Source organism: Engystomops pustulosus, chromosome 1 (assembly GCF_040894005.1).
Source record: "Engystomops pustulosus chromosome 1, aEngPut4.maternal, whole genome shotgun sequence".
Lineage (NCBI taxonomy): Eukaryota > Metazoa > Chordata > Amphibia > Anura > Leptodactylidae > Engystomops > Engystomops pustulosus.
Window position 1 is genome coordinate 270,015,049 of NC_092411.1, and position 16,297 is coordinate 270,031,345.

Genomic DNA, 16,297 nt, shown 5'->3' on the forward strand with positions numbered 1-16,297 from the left:
AAATCGAATTTTTTTTTTTAATGAATTGAAAAACAAGGTAAAAAAAGTCCGGGAAAGCTTTAAAAATTTTTAATGGATGGAATAAAAATCAAAATTCAAGATTATTTTTGTCATTAACTTTTCATTAATTTAATAAAACCGTAAATTAAAAAAAAATAGTACTGGTATGTTTTTGGATTTCTTTAATGCACTGAATTAAAAAAAAAAAATTCTTAAAAGAAAAATAAAAAAATTAATTTGTAAAATAAATCTCAATAAATGGCACTAGAATTATATTTTAAAATAAAATGTAATCAAAAAGTTCTGAAATATTTTGGGCCTTTTTTTTAATTGTTTATAGAATTTTTTTAAAAAGTAAATAAAATGTACTTACATTTTTATTTGCATGAATAAACTTAAAAATAAATAGAAAGTACTAGAATATGTTTGGGTTTTATTTTTTTATCAAATTAATTTTAAATCATATAAAGTAAATAAAAACTAATGGAATGTTTTGGTATCATTTTTTTATCAATAGAATTTTTAAAAAAGTAAATAAAAAGTTTTGAAATGCATTTGAATTTGGTCCAGATATAAACTACTCACTAGTTTTTTTCTGCTAATTAAACTAATCCCAACGACCACCCTAGTTCTTTTCAAAAAGGAAAAAAAAAAAAATCCATGGGAACAAAAAACTTTGCGTTACTTTGCAGACTATAGTCATTGGGCTTATACATTGGTTATAAGCACAGCATGTAAATATTTGTCTACAATTAGTCGTGATAGCCCGGACTCATGGCTACGAGAGTGAACGATTTTGTCTTCTTGGGCGTCATCGTAACATGTTGTCTGCACACTTTAATAGGTGTTGATGCTGTTCCAGTGTTTTAATTCATTGTCTCGTTAAATATCCATTCATTACACTGGGAAAAGATCCTCATAATTGGAAATGTGAGGCCAAGTCTAAGGATATAATTCTGGGCTCCATGCGCACCAATGCACCACTTATGCTAAAATACCTACTATAGAAAAGATTTTTTTTTTAATGCTGAGAACGAAGGGATGTAGAATGACCAATTATAAGCTGTGTTGTCTTTAGATGAAAGAACCTTTTTGTGGTAGTCTTCAATCTCTTGTTTGGCCTGTCAACAGCAATTTGACAAAGAATGCCCCATTGCCTGACCTGTTTTTTCAACATAGTAACCTATATTGTATGCTACTTAAGCTGGGGATATAGCAGTCTGCAAATATGAAGCTTTTACACAGTCCGGCTACTGATTTCCAGCAGACAGTTAGAGACTTTCCACCAGAACTTTTTTCGAGATTTTTTTTTTTTTCGAAAGATTTTTCCTTGTATCTTCTTTAATCTTCTGCACTTCACCCCCTACCTCCAGCACACACTTCAGAGGCCAAAGCTCATGATAACTGTTTTGTGGTGAATGGTCAATTGTTATAAAATTCTAATTGGTTCTGGGTCAGTCTCTTTGAAAAACGTCGCTGTGCTCCAGTAATTTTGTCAATTAATTCCTAACAATTAACAACTGACAAAACTTCGGATCTTTTCAAAAAATGTTCTGATTTTTACATTAAACTCTTCACCCCCTAGAACCACACTTAGAGATCAACTTTCACATGATCTGTCATTCCTGATCTTTTGAAGCCCGGGATGCGAAATGCCGCATGTGGTTTACACGTAATGGGATACGGTGCTGCTCTTTTTCATATTTTACACACCTGTGATACTCAGTGATATTCCTGGGGTTGTTAATAAAGTTGAACATTCTTTATAGAGGGTCCATGTGTCTTTTATTTCGCATGTAATAAAGAATGGAACTCAAATACAAAAATAGACCAAAAAAAAAATGGAAAGTCTTTGTGATGTTATAGCCACTTCCAAAAATTTCCAAAATAGCTAAGAATATTACAAAATAAAACAGAAGTCTTACCTTACCAATGCAATGATGTTCATGTTCCAATCCAAACCGGTCTCCACAAGTCCACCAGGAGAGAAGAACCCCAACATGACCCTGCGACTGCTGCAGCCAATCTATGACTTTAGTCGGTCAAGAGTGTGGCCTGAGACTTCCAAAAAATGTCAAAAACAACTTAGAATATTACAAAATATAAAAATAAAATTCTTATCGGATCAAAGCAATGGTGTTCCTGGTCCAATGTTACTCAGTATCCACCTATCTCCATACCTCTTGTTGGGTTTGTCTCAACATGACCATGTGACTTCTGCAGCCAATCCATGGCTTTGGAGGGTCACCAGTGTGGCCTGTTATTTCCTTATGAGGAGTTAAAGTCTCAACATGACCATGTGACTACTTCAACCAAACCGTGACTTTACTGGGTTACGAGTGTGGCCTGTTATTTCCTTATGAGGAGTTGAAGAATCAACATGACCATGGGACTACTTCAACCAATCCATGGCTTCAGTGGGTCCTAGTGTGGCCTGTTATTTCCTGATGAGGAGTTGAAGTCTCAACATGACCATGTGACTACTTCAACCAATCCATGGCTGTAGAGGGTCACCAGTGTGGTCTGTTATTTCCTGATGAGGAGTTAAAGTCTCAACGTGACCATGTACAAAACTAAAAACTTGGCACTCCTTCTTTAGAATGAAAGTGTGTACATTTATTACGTGAAATGCAATCCAAAAGTAAAAGCATGTAGTGTTTTGGTCTTAACCAAGACCTTCATCAGACAGGGATTGCAGGGGAAGCGAAGAGTATAAAAAGCAGAGCTGACTACTTTCTGGAAGTTAGATGTACGTACGGTGGAAAACTTCCACCAAGGAGAAGGGCTGGTGGCTCTATATAAATAAAGGAATTATGACTCTACTCCCATTGAGTCTTTGGTGAATCTTGCTGACCATTAAGAGTTTTTATTTTCAAATTTGTTGCCATATAGTAAGACACGGTTACATTTTGGATATGACCGGTTTCTCTGCAACCATAGTTTGTGGACATTTTATACAAACCTTTTTCCATTAAAATACACCCAACAATGCAAAAAATATTATTAAAAAATATAGGACTGTGTGTTAACTTGTATTGTAGGCTAATTCATCTCCCCATCATTGCCCCTTCAATCATAATGGGGCTCATTTACTAAGGGCCCGCGGAGGAAATTTTCGTCCGGTTTCCCGACGATTCCTGTTGGGCGCCGCATTTAACAGGGGATTTTGGTGCATGAGATCGGATTTTGCCGCATCGGCGCCGGCTTGCACGCTACACAAATTGGGGGGTGGGCCGCAAGACATCTCGACGGATTCAGACTACCCGTGTGATTTGATATTGCGAATTGTGTCGCAAGACACGCACTTACAAGCACCGGGAAGAAGACGGTGAACTCCGGCGGACCTTGGCGGGGAAGCGACGGATGCAGGAACTCGGGCACACGAGCTACGTGCATCGCGACGGACTTCATCTTCGTTGGACCATCCGAATCGGGGATCGCGACAGGACCGGGTAAGTAAATTTGCCCCATGAAGCTGAAATTTACAAGACTTGAGAGTCCTGTGGTCATCATGAACATTGGATGTTGTGTTGTGAGTGGAGGCCCATCTGGCCCGGTGGAGTGAGGTGTAGCCTGCAGCCAGGGACATCATTAGGCTGTTTACAAAATAAAGCTTAATCGAGCCAACTGCAAACCTCAGTAGAAGAGAGAGGAGTGTATAGAAAACCAATGTATAGCAAATAAGTCTTTAAGCTGTAATTGGGATTTACATGACTGAAACCTAAGCAAGTGCAGCAAATACATGGACCCCGACTGACCGGAATGTTATAGAATATCCTAATTACATAACACAACATTTTTAAAAGGTGCCCATATTCTGATGAAATTTGCCTGAATTTGACATCCTAATTACTGTATATGATATAAAACATACTCCTGCAGATTGTAAAAAGTGTCCTACAAGCAGGAAGCATACTGTAGAGTAGGAGGAGCAGAGCAGATTGTACATAGTGTCCAATATGCAGGGAGCATGTTATAGAGCAGGATGACCTGAGCAGATTGAAAAAAATGTGTCCTATCTGTAGGCAGCATGTAATATAGCTGGAGGCACCAAGCAGATTGTACATAGTGTCCCGTGTACTGTATATGCAGGCAGCATGTTATAGAGCATGAGGGGCCGAGCAGATTGTACACAGTCTCCTTTATGCAGTCAGCATGTTATAGAGCAGGAGGAACTGAGCAGACTATATATAGTGTGTTATCTGCAGGCAGAATGTTGTAGAGCAGGAGGATCTGAGTAGATTGTACATAGTGTCCTATCTATAGTTAGCAAGATATAGAGCAGGAGGAGCTGAGCAGATTCTACACAGTGTCCTATATGCAGGCAGCATGTTATAGAGCAGGAGGAGCTGAGCAGATTCTACACAGTGTCCTATATGCAGGCAGCATGTTATAGAGCAGGAGACGCTGAGTACATTGTACATAGTATCCTATCTGCAGGCAGAATTTTATAGAGCATGAGGAGCTTAGCAGATTCTACATAGTGTCCTTTCTGCAGGCAGCATGTTATGGAGCAGAAGAAGCTGAGGAGATTGACATAGTGTCCTATCTGCAGGCAGCATGATATAGAACAGGAGGAGCTAAGCAGAGTGTTCATAGTATCCTATCTGCCGGCAACATGTTATAGAGCAGGAGGAGCTGAGCAGGTTGATATAGTGTCTTATCTGCAGGCAGCATGCTATAGAGCAGGAGGAACTGAATACATTGTACACAGTGGGGCACATTTACTTACCTGGTCCCTGCGTGATCCCTGCTGTGCGTTGTCCGCCGGAATGCCCATCTGCCGTGATTCATGCAGATCGTGAGCCCGAGTTCCTGCATGTGTCACTTCCCCACTCAGGTCTGCCAGAATTCGCCATCTTCCTCCCGGTGTATGTAAGTGCTTGGCTTGCGACACAAATTGATTTGTTAAATCCCGCGCGTCGTCTGAATCCGTCAGATCTTCCGACGGCCCACTACCCTATGAAATCCGGTGCCGATGTGCCAAAATCCGATCGCGTGTGACACAATCCTCGGCGCGATACCCGAAAACGTCAAAAAGCCAAACGGAAATGCGGCCTGGGGGACCTTAGTAAATAAGCCCCAGCGTCTTATCTGCAGGCAGCATGTTATAGAGCAGGAGGAGCTGAGCAGATGTTGTCTAATACAGAGAGGAAATACTTATTTTTATGATATCTCTTTAGGTAAGCTTTTTCAGTTCCCTTTTATTAATTATTTGTATATGTTCCCCAGAATCTGTAACGCTATATATATAAAGGCGAATCTGGCGCTATATATATAAAGACTATTATTATTAAAACTTATATAATGTCAAATCTGTAAAGCCACATAATGTGACGTAAGACCAAATTCTTCTCACCTTCTGTAGAAAATCTCTTATTAGTAAGATGTGTTGGGCATTGCTTATCATCAGGGGCCGCATCCTCCGCTCTCACACCCTTTGTGTATCCCATTAGTGGGTGCCCTTCAGCTTCTTCCTATGTGTCCAAATGTATAAGAAGTTGCTGCAAGTATTGAAAGCAGAAGTAGCATCCTAAAAGTATACGACACGTAATAGCCCCCTATTATCGCGGTGATTATACATTAGGCTAAACGCATGTTCTGAACATCACAAGTCGGCACATGGAATATCTGCACTGCATGAACATCTGGGACTCATAAGGATAAAAATGCACTGGCCGAAAATAGAAAGATCAGAAACACATGGGTGCGACACATCCAGATTAAAAATGTGCGATAAAAAGGCAAAGTACAAATGTTACTAATAAATTTTACAGACGGTTCAAAGGTATAGTAAATTTGTTGTTAATCTGTAGTAATCATGGCGACTGTTATAGCCGTTTTATGGAGAGGATTAAATGGGTGTATAACTAACAGACACCAATGATACAAGAGCTTTAATCCCAACTGGTACTTACCTTGGATAGAATGTCTGGTTGTCTTTGGTGCAGGGGCATAACTACAGTGGTAGCAGCCGGAGCAGATACTATGGGGCCCACAGTGTCAGGGGGCCCCTGTCATTCATAGACTGTAAGCTTTTGCGAGAAGGGACCTTACTCCTTTTGTTCTAAATGACTGTTTGTGCTCTGTCATGTTTTTTTATTTTTGTATTTGTCCCCTATGATTTGTAAAGCGCTACAGAATATGATGGGCTATATAAATAAAGATTATTATCATTCAATCTGATACACTAAAGAATGGAGGGTGTGCACCATTATATACATTTTATACTGCACATTGTACACTGTAATATTTATATATATATGCTGTTTATGTTTGTATATCTGTGATGTGTATATGCCGTATGTGTATATGGGGGGTATATACTGTATACGTATATGTGTGTGTGTGATTGTAACCATAAAGAACTTCTGGACCACAGTCAAACTAACATAGTTAGTTGTATTACAGGTCTCACATGTAATGTATGGGATGTTATCAGGGGCGGATTAAGACTGCCATGGGTCCTGGCCTGTATGAATATTATCGCCCCTACAAGTCTGGAATCACTTCCTACATATGGGACTAGAATCAAACTTCTTGGGGAATGGAGGATGTTCCCTTCTGCCCGCTTTGAATCTGCGGTTTCAGGACCTTTGGAGGACCTTTGGCTGTTGTGTACATTAAGAGCAGAACCGTATGAGGATGTATGAGGATTCTGTGGTTCCTTCTAAGTGTAAAATTTGTTGGGTGGCCATGGGTCCTCTAGAAGGCTTGAGTCACCGACTACCGCCCAAACCATCCATATTATAATCCACTACTGCAGGGGTCAGGAACCATTTTGGCTGAGAGAGCCATGGAAACCACATATTTGAAAATGTTATTCCGTAAGAGCCATACAATATGCACATGTCCCCCAGTAGATAGGTAGCCACAGCACATGGCCCCCCAGTATATAGGTAGCCACAGCACATGCCACCAAGTAGATGAGTAGTGGCAGCACATGCCACCAAGTAGACAGGCAGCCACAACACATTCCCCCAAGTAGATAGGTAGCCCCAGCACATACCCCCTGTAGATAGGTAGCCCCAGCACATACCTCCAGTAGAAAGGTAGCCACAGCACATGCCACCCAGTAAATAGGTAGCTCCAGCACATACCCCCAGTAGATAGGTAGCCCCAGCACATGCCGCCTAGTAAATAGGTAGTCCCAGGATATACCCCCGTAGATAGGTAGCCCCAGCACATGCCTTCCAGTAGATAGATAGCCACAGCACATGCTTCCCAGAAGATAGGTAGTCACAGCAAAAAAAAAATAATTCACCTACATGTGCTCCCACACAGCAGCCATCACTATTTATTAAAGGTCTGTCTGAGAGCCAGATGCAGCCAACAAAAGAGCCACATCTGGCTCCCGAGCCACAGGTTCCCTACCCCTGCACTACTGGATGTCTTTACTATAAGGCCGCTCGTCTTCCTCATAACTTGTTTTACTTTATAGAGTTACCAGTTTACCAATTCTACCCATCTACATAAGCCAAAAAACTGTACAAGGACAAGAATTCGGCAAAACTGAACCTCAAATAACAAATCACAGAACCTCAATGGTTTCAACCTACCACGAGTGATCCAAAACAGGAAACACAGAAACAAGTCCATCTTTGTCTTGTCTTATCCTGCAAAGGAGTTAATGCAAAATAAACTACTGGATGAGTTATTTCTGGGTATGAGAGAAAGTTGTGAGAACACATGTTGGAGCTGCATTACAAAAGGGCAGACATAGAGCCCATTCTGACTATGGACCACTGCTGAAGGCATCTACAATGGGAAAAGGATCATTCAAGGCAAATGGTGGAACGATGGAAGAAGGTGACTTCATTGGGTGACAAATCGTATTTTCCGTTATATCATGTTGATCACTGGATCCATTTGTGTTACTAACTTGGAGAAGTAGAATGAACGTTGGGATGAACACAAGCTGGTGGAGATAATATGATACCTTGGGCAATGTTCTTCAAAATCTTCTGAGATGTCCCACCAACCTACCGTAAAATTTTACAGACCAGTATTGCCTTTCATGACCATATAGTCCCTAACACAGCAGATACCCAAGACACATTAGAAGTCATGTGGAGTGCTGGTCTCGATCGGTCAGAAATGTTTCTGATCTACACAACGTGAGACAGGTGGGTTTAGGGACTGAAGGAAAAAAATTACATAATATTTTGATCTGAGTTTCTTTTCCTTGAAGTCTTCCATCTCATCATCTCATCTTCAGCTTTCATGCTCTTGCATTCGATAGTATTATCATTTTGCTGGGAACCTACCTGGCTGCCTTTAAGCAAGACTATGTAGGTCCTTCATTGGCCTCTACCTTGAGATGCATGCTTCATAGACTTGGGAGACTAGGATGCGGGATATCAGGCTGGCCAATAAAAAATAACCCTTGGAGGAAGTCTTCATCTGGCTCCAGTGTGTTGCCAGTCATAGTATCAGTTTACAGTATCATGTACTGAAAAGAGTCTGTGTACAAAGAAACCCTGAGCAGTAAGAATTAAACTAATAATGTTCATGTGTCCTTAATGTCTCACCTGTTTGGAAAATATGCAAATAGCTTTTCCAGGATTGGATAAGGCAAACATTGCCCCTTGTAAAGAAGCCCCCTTAACATGAAGCATGACTTTCAAGAAGCCTAAGGAACAAAGAAGGAACAGATTCCCAACTTTAGACAGTACTGTTTCAATGTCTTTGCATCTTGTCAGTACAGTGCAGGGAACTGGTTTTGGTGAGTGAGAGGCTTAGAATAGGTTTGGAATGTCATCATGTTATAAAGCTTCCTGAAAGTCATGCTTTATGTTAAGGGGGCTGTCATACAAAGTAGGCAATGTTTTCCTTATGTCATCTTGGAAAACGTATTTGCATATTTACCAGAATCCCCCAAATGGAGCGTCAATAGCTGTAAGTCTCTACACGTCTGCAAGGCAGCCTTAGATGGAAAGTCTTAGTAAGGAGAACTCTTACTTTCTGACCCTAGTTAAAAGCCTCTCACTTAGCTAAACTAGTTCCCTGCACTGTACTGAAGACATGCAAAGACGTTGAAACAGTGCTGTCTACAGTTGGGAATCTGTTCCTTCTGGGATAGATATACTGGCTTGGCTTTAAGCACACATCATGTCATGAAAGTCATGCTTGATAGTAAGTCTTGCAAGGTAGTCAAAAGAGGCAAAGTTTTCCTTATTGCACCCTGTTCTCCCCTGTACTCTATCAGTCCTTCCATCCAAGTCTGTGATTCTACAGAACTCTCTCTGCATCTCATTCTGCTCCCCTCCCCCACCTTGTCATTGGCAGTATCAGCTCTGTGCAGATAAGCCATTAACCCTAAGTGCTGACACAGCACAGACAATAGACTTCATATATCTAGTTTACGTATGATTCTTTCCACTTATTACATGTTCCCCACTCCCCCATGCAATGGAAGCTGCCAGGCTAGTCACTATGTACATCCTGTATGTGCACTATGCAGTATTCACTGGATTTACTTGCAAGAATCTTACTGGATTGAATGCTAAATTACTTTGAGAGAGAACACAAGGTAGCATGGGATCTGTGGGCAGACTAAATTGGACTCAGATTCAGAGTAGATACAGAAAGAGGTTAGGCTCCGCCCACTTCACCTCTGATGAGAGAGATTTTTGTCAAGTCCTTTGAGAACAGAAAATGCCATAACTTTGGAAAGAAAAGGGCGAGCAGCACAATATGGGCATCGATCCGTTTGTCTTAAAAGGGGGAATCCTATATGAGACTTCGGTAAAATCATTAGTTACACTATAAAATCACGCAGTTACGCTTTTAAGTTTTAGCTAAATTTGGAGGATAGAAAATTACTTATATTTGGATTATATGATTGAATGCTACTCATTCATACAGGGAGTAAAAAAAAGCAATGTAGATTCTAACCATTGAATTTATCATATTCACTATTGTTCACACAAAATGTGACTTCCATTTAAAATCTCTTCTTTATAGCAATATGTTTAAATTCACACGGACAACTCATGAATATTTCTGCTGTTCAGAGATTCTGGAAAACTGAAAATTCTTCTGCAAATATAAGAAAAGAGAAATATGCATTGATATTCCTAAAAGTGTTCCAGCAGAATTTTTTTGGGGGTTTTCTCTTTTTCCTTTAAGCTCATGTGAATAGCAGATCATAACCATCTGCTGAGGATATTACGTTGTTATTAAAATGTAATATCTGCTTTATTGATTATAACATTTTGTTTTCTATTCTCCAAATTAAAACAGCATTGCCCGAATATACCGCAGAGATGTGATTTAAAGGGAATAGTTAAAGTATTATTAGTTTTTTTCCGAGAGGAGAGAATTTTTATCTGAAATTGTAGGTTACCTTTTTAAAAGAATATTTTTGGCAGAACCTACTGTATATACTGGCGTATAAGACTACTTTTTAACCCCTTAAAATAATGGCTACAGTGGGGGGTCGTCTTATACGCCGGATATACGGGGGCCGCACTGTGTGAGGTGTTTTTTTTTTCCCCGTCAGCGCGCAGAGAGCCCATTCCTGGGACCGCCGAGCATGCGCGGCAGTCCGCCTCTCACAGTCATTAGAAGAGGCTTAGTACGCGCTGACGGGGCGGCGCGCTGTATGCTAATGCAGCCGCCCTGTCACAGCGGTCGGCGTCACAGAGCTGGGGGTCACAGGCGGCACTTACAGAAGCATGTCGGATCTTCATTAATATCGCAGCTTAAAGTTATGATCACCAGGCACTTGCTCTCTTGTTTGTTTTGCAAAGTTTTAAGCAGACTTTTTTTCATTTGGGAGAGGGGTAGTCTTATACAGGGAGTATATACCAAATTCTATATTTTTAGGGCAGAAGTTGGGGGTCGTCTTATACGCCCAGTCGTCTTATACGCCGGCATATACGGTATTTACTGTGTTCTGTGTAGTGGCCTGGGCGAGAATTATCTGAAATGTCTGAGAGCAGAACAGGTCCAATCAGAGCTCAGCTTTCATTTTATAAACAGCTGTGGGAAAATGAAAGCTGAGCTCTGGTTGGTTGGCATGGGCAATTAGAACAGTTTGCTCTCAGACACTTCTGATAAATCTCCCCCTATGAATCTTTGGAGGTATTTCTGTCCTCTTTTTGTCAAACTCGTGGCTAGGTCATGGTATTGGTGGCAGTAACATCTTATAATCTTCTAGGGTTCCAAGGCCACCCAACCCAACCACCAAGTTTGATACTGTCCAGTAGAGATAATGAAGAGAGGGACACTCGGCCCTGAACTTCTCATGCATGGATGTTGGCTCTAGACATACAGGTATACAAGAACCCTTCGAGGTCCATAAACTGCAAGCTCCAGTCCTTTCTCAAAAAGTTTGCTTCTGGTATCATTTGTACTCACTAAATGTCAAACCATTAAAAATAACTTAGTCTGATGGTAGGCCCTACATTGTGTTACCGCCAAAGGCCCATGGCAGTTTCCATCCACCCCTAATGTGCAGGACCACATGGCAAACAAACAGAACTATAGCAAAGGAAATTACATTTTCTGCCTGAGGGGAAGAGGATTGTAGTAAGGTAACTGTGCTACCTTTTAAGGAGTAGTAGGAAACAGGGCCGGCGCCAGCACTGGAAATGCCTGGGCAAGTGCCAGAGGCCAGGGTTGCTGGGGGGGCCCACATAAGGCTGTACATAAGGAATCCATGGGGGAGATGGGGGGGGCTGTATCTAATTAATCCATTGGGGCTAAAGGGGGCTTCATATAAAGTAACCATGAGAGGGTTGTATATAAAATAACCATGAGGGGGCTGTATATAAGGTAACCATGAGGGGGCTTCATATAAGGTAACCATGAGGGGGCTGTTTGGGATTATAAACTATGGAATATTTTAGGAAACAGGAGACTGTTTTAGTTTCAGAATTTTTGAAGCCACCATGTGAGTTCACTGCAAAGGGGCCCACTGAGGCTCTGTCACCCAGGGGCCTACTAAAAACCTGAAGCCGACCCTGGTAGGAAAGGAGACAATGCTGCTGTCAGTCGGGTATGGGGGGGGTAGAGGAGATATGGTAGGATCCTTCCATCAAAGGTGAAACGGTAACAAGGGTTCTGTACTGTGATATTATTTTGTTGCTTCTGTGGGTTTTTGTAGTATGTGGAGACTATTGGAAAGATATTTAGTGCTGCTTTCCAGTTAAACTTTAGTCAAAGTAGACCAAGATCTGGCAAAAGATGAGGCAAATGTATCACGGTGGAATATGCTATGGGAGAGATTTCAGTCTGTTATTGAAACATTTAATGCTACACCCATTTTCATGAAAATACACTCAATAAATCCGGCTTATGGCAGTTTTGTTCACACAAGTTGGCCCCGTATTTCAGTGTATTAAAAATAGTTTTCATGTATTCTTATTTCTCTGACAATATGAAGATTCCGGTTTCCCATCCAGACTACTAGAACTGTGTCCCATTGTTGTCCGGTCAGTGGCAGACGGCCGGACCAAGGTCCATTCTAGTGACTGCAGGGGGGATAGTAGTGTCATTTTAGGCATGTTTGTCTTTACACCCCGGCCATTATATTACAGAAGCTACCAAAATCTCACCCTGCTGCCAATGTAACCACCATAATTACCGTTCAGCAATACTGGGGGAAGAAGACATTTTTGTCATTAGAGCTAAAAATATCACAAAATTGTGGAATTTTTCTAGAAGTGACACAAGACCTGTGTTATTTTTGGTTTTTTTACAAATTTTTTACACCCTGAGCTCTAAAGGTTGGCATGACTGGTTTATGTCGTAGCCAATGGGAAGATATTCTGTGCTGCAGAGATTTGTTGCACTATGTTATTTAGTGCTGCAAGGGGATATCACATGGGTTGCGGGACCTGAAATACCCTACAGAATTCAAAGCTCATGATTCAAAATGTATGGTCCAAAAACAGCCCAACCTGACAAATTCACTTAAAGGAAATCTATTAAAAATCCATCATGATAAACCAGGGACAAACTCATAGATCCAGGCACCGTGACTGTGGTAATCTTCTTATATTTGTTATCGATGGCCTCCTGCCTTCTAAAATCAACTTTTATATTTATTTTAATGAGCTTCAGGGGCTCCTGTGTTTGTTTCCAGAGCTGCTCAGTTCTTTAGCTTCACTGGCTGTTACAATGAGCAGAGTAGGTTCTCACCCTACACTTCATGATGCTACTAGATTACACAGGGAGAGAGCAGGGTGAACGGTTATTCTGCTCTGTAACAGTCTCTCAATTTGCTACACTGAATGGCACTGGCAATGCCCCCAAAGTCGCTAAAGGGGTTTTCCCAGGAAACAAAATAGATCCTATCCAGAGGAGCTAATCAGAGGTCAAAAGAAGTCGTCCGATGGGGGTGCGAGGTACTTCCAGCAGATCAGCATCACTGAGACCCCACCGAGGCTAGGCTTGCTTCCTGTTTCCTGGAAAAATCCCTTTAAGGCTCATTAGCATAATTTTTAAAGTTAATTTTGGAAGGAAGGAGGCCATGGCTAATAAATATGAGAAGATACCACAATCAAGTTGCCGGGATCTATCAGTAATGTCCCTGGTTTATCAGGGTGGATTTTGGTAGATTTCCTTTAAGTGAAATTATCAGGATGGGGGTGTTTTGAATCATGAGCTTTGAATTTTGTTGGATATTTCAGGCCCAGTTATGTCAATTATTACATAGTCTCATTAAAAAATTATTCTCCCCAAAAAAGGCATTTGTTATGATCTGGACCCAAACCAATATTTCTCTCAACAGATTTGTGTCTCATCTGAACACCAGACATTAACATCAAAACAGACTTCTCGAGGATCTGGCACCAGCAGAAGACTGCCCCTGCCCACAAAGTGCTGGGAGATACAAGACGTTATAAGCGAAAGCTGAAGATTATACAGTTCAGTAACCGAAATGCTATGTTCCCTGATAAATATATCAAAGTGAAGATAATTACAGAGAACAGGAGATCGAGGAACACCCAATACACCAATATGTCTGCAAATCTCTGAATTCAAACTCTTCCAATTCTCCCATTAATACAGCCAGATTTTCTAGTGTTTCAAAGAAAAAGATAATAAGATAAATATATAAGCTGTGACATCATCTATTGTCAGTAGTGATGTAATGATGGGTTAGTGTTATCTATATAGAGGTCATTGTACAGGGAGGGGGAGGAGATAAGCTGTGACATCTATTGTCAGTAGTGATGTAATGATGGGTCAGTGTTATCTATATAGACGTCATTGTACAGGGAGGGGGAGATAAGCTGTGACATCATCTATTGTCAGTAGTGATGTAATGATGGGTCAGTGTTATCTATATAGAGGTCATTGTACAGGGAGGGGGAGGAGATAAGCTGTGACATCATCTATTGTCAGTAGTGATGTGATGATGGGTCAGTGTTATCTATATAGACGCCATTGTACAGGGAGGGGGAGGAGATAAGCTGTGACATCATCTATTGTCAGTAGTGATGTAATGATGGGTCGGTGTTATCTATATAGAGGACATTGTACAGGGAGGGGGAGGAGATAAGCTGTGACATCATCTATTGTCAGTAGTGATGTAATGATGGGTCAGTGTTATCTATATAGAGGTCATTGTACAGGGAGGGGGAGGAGATAAGCTGTGACATCATGTATTGTCAGTAGTGATGTAATGATGGGTCAGTGTTATCTATATAGAGGTCATTGTACAGGAAGGGGGAGGAGATAAGCTGTGACATCATCTATTGTCAGTAGTGATGTAATGATGGGTTAGTGTTATCTATATAGAGGTCATTGTACAGGGAGGGGGAGGAGATAAGTTGTGACATCTATTGTCAGTAGTGATGTAATGATGGGTCAGTGTTATCTATATAGACGTCATTGTACAGGGAGGGGGAGATAAGCTGTGACATCATCTATTGTCAGTAGTGATGTAATGATGGGTCAGTGTTATCTATATAGAGGTCATTGTACAGGGAGGGGGAGGAGATAAGCTGTGACATCATCTATTGTCAGTAGTGATGTGATGATGGGTCAGTGTTATCTATATAGACGCCATTGTACAGGGAGGGGGAGGAGATAAGCTGTGACATCATCTATTGTCAGTAGTGATGTAATGATGGGTCAGTGTTATCTATATAGAGGACATTGTACAGGGAGGGGGAGGAGATAAGCTGTGACATCATCTATTGTCAGTAGTGATGTAATGATGGGTCAGTGTTATCTATATAGAGGTCATTGTACAGGGAGGGGGAGGAGATAAGCTGTGACATCATCTATTGTCAGTAGTGATGTAATGATGGGTCAGTGTTATCTATATAGAGGTCATTGTACAGGGAGGGGGAGGAGATAAGCTGTGACATCATCTATTGTCAGTAGTGATGTAATGATGGGTCAGTGTTATCTATATAGAGGTCATTATAATGGGAGGGGGAGGAGATAAGCTGTGACATCATCTATTGTCAGTAGCGATTTAATGAGGGGTCAGTGTTATCTATATAGAGGTCATTGTACACGGAGGAGGAGGAGATAAGCTGTGACATCATCTATTGTCAGTAATGATGTAATGATGGGTCAGTGTTATCTATATAGAGGACATTGTACAGGGAGGGGAAGGAGATAAGCTGTGACATTATCTATTGTCAGTTGTGATGTAATGATGGGTCAGTGTTATCTATAAAGAGGCCATTGTACAGGGAGGGGGATGAGATAAGCTATGACATAATTTATTGTCAGTAATGATGTAAGGATGGGTCAGTGTTATCTATATAGAGGACATTGTACAGGAGGGGGAGGAGATAAGCTGTGACATCATCTATTGTCAGTAGTGATGTAATGATGAGTCAGTGTTATCTATATAGAGGTCATTGTACAGGGAGGAGGAGATAGCTGTGACATCATCTATTTTCAGTAGAGATGTAATAATGGGTCAGTGTTATCTATATAGAGGTCATTGTACGGGGGAGGGGGAGGAGATAAGCTGTGACATCATCTATTGTCAATTGTGATGTAATGATGGGTCAGTGTTATCTATATAGAGGTCATTGTACAGGAGGGGAGGAGATAAGCTATGACATCATCTATTGTCAGCAGTGATGTAATGATGGGTCAGTGTTATCTATATAGAGGTCATTGTACTGGGAGGGGGAGGAGATAAGCTGTGACATCATCTATTGTCAGTTGTGATGTAATGATGGGTCAGTGTTATCTATATAGATAGAGGTCATTGTACAGGGAGAAGGAGGAGATAAGCTGTGACATCATCTATTGTCAGTAATGATGTAATGATGGGTCAGTGTTATCTATATAGAGGTCATTGTACAGGGAGGGG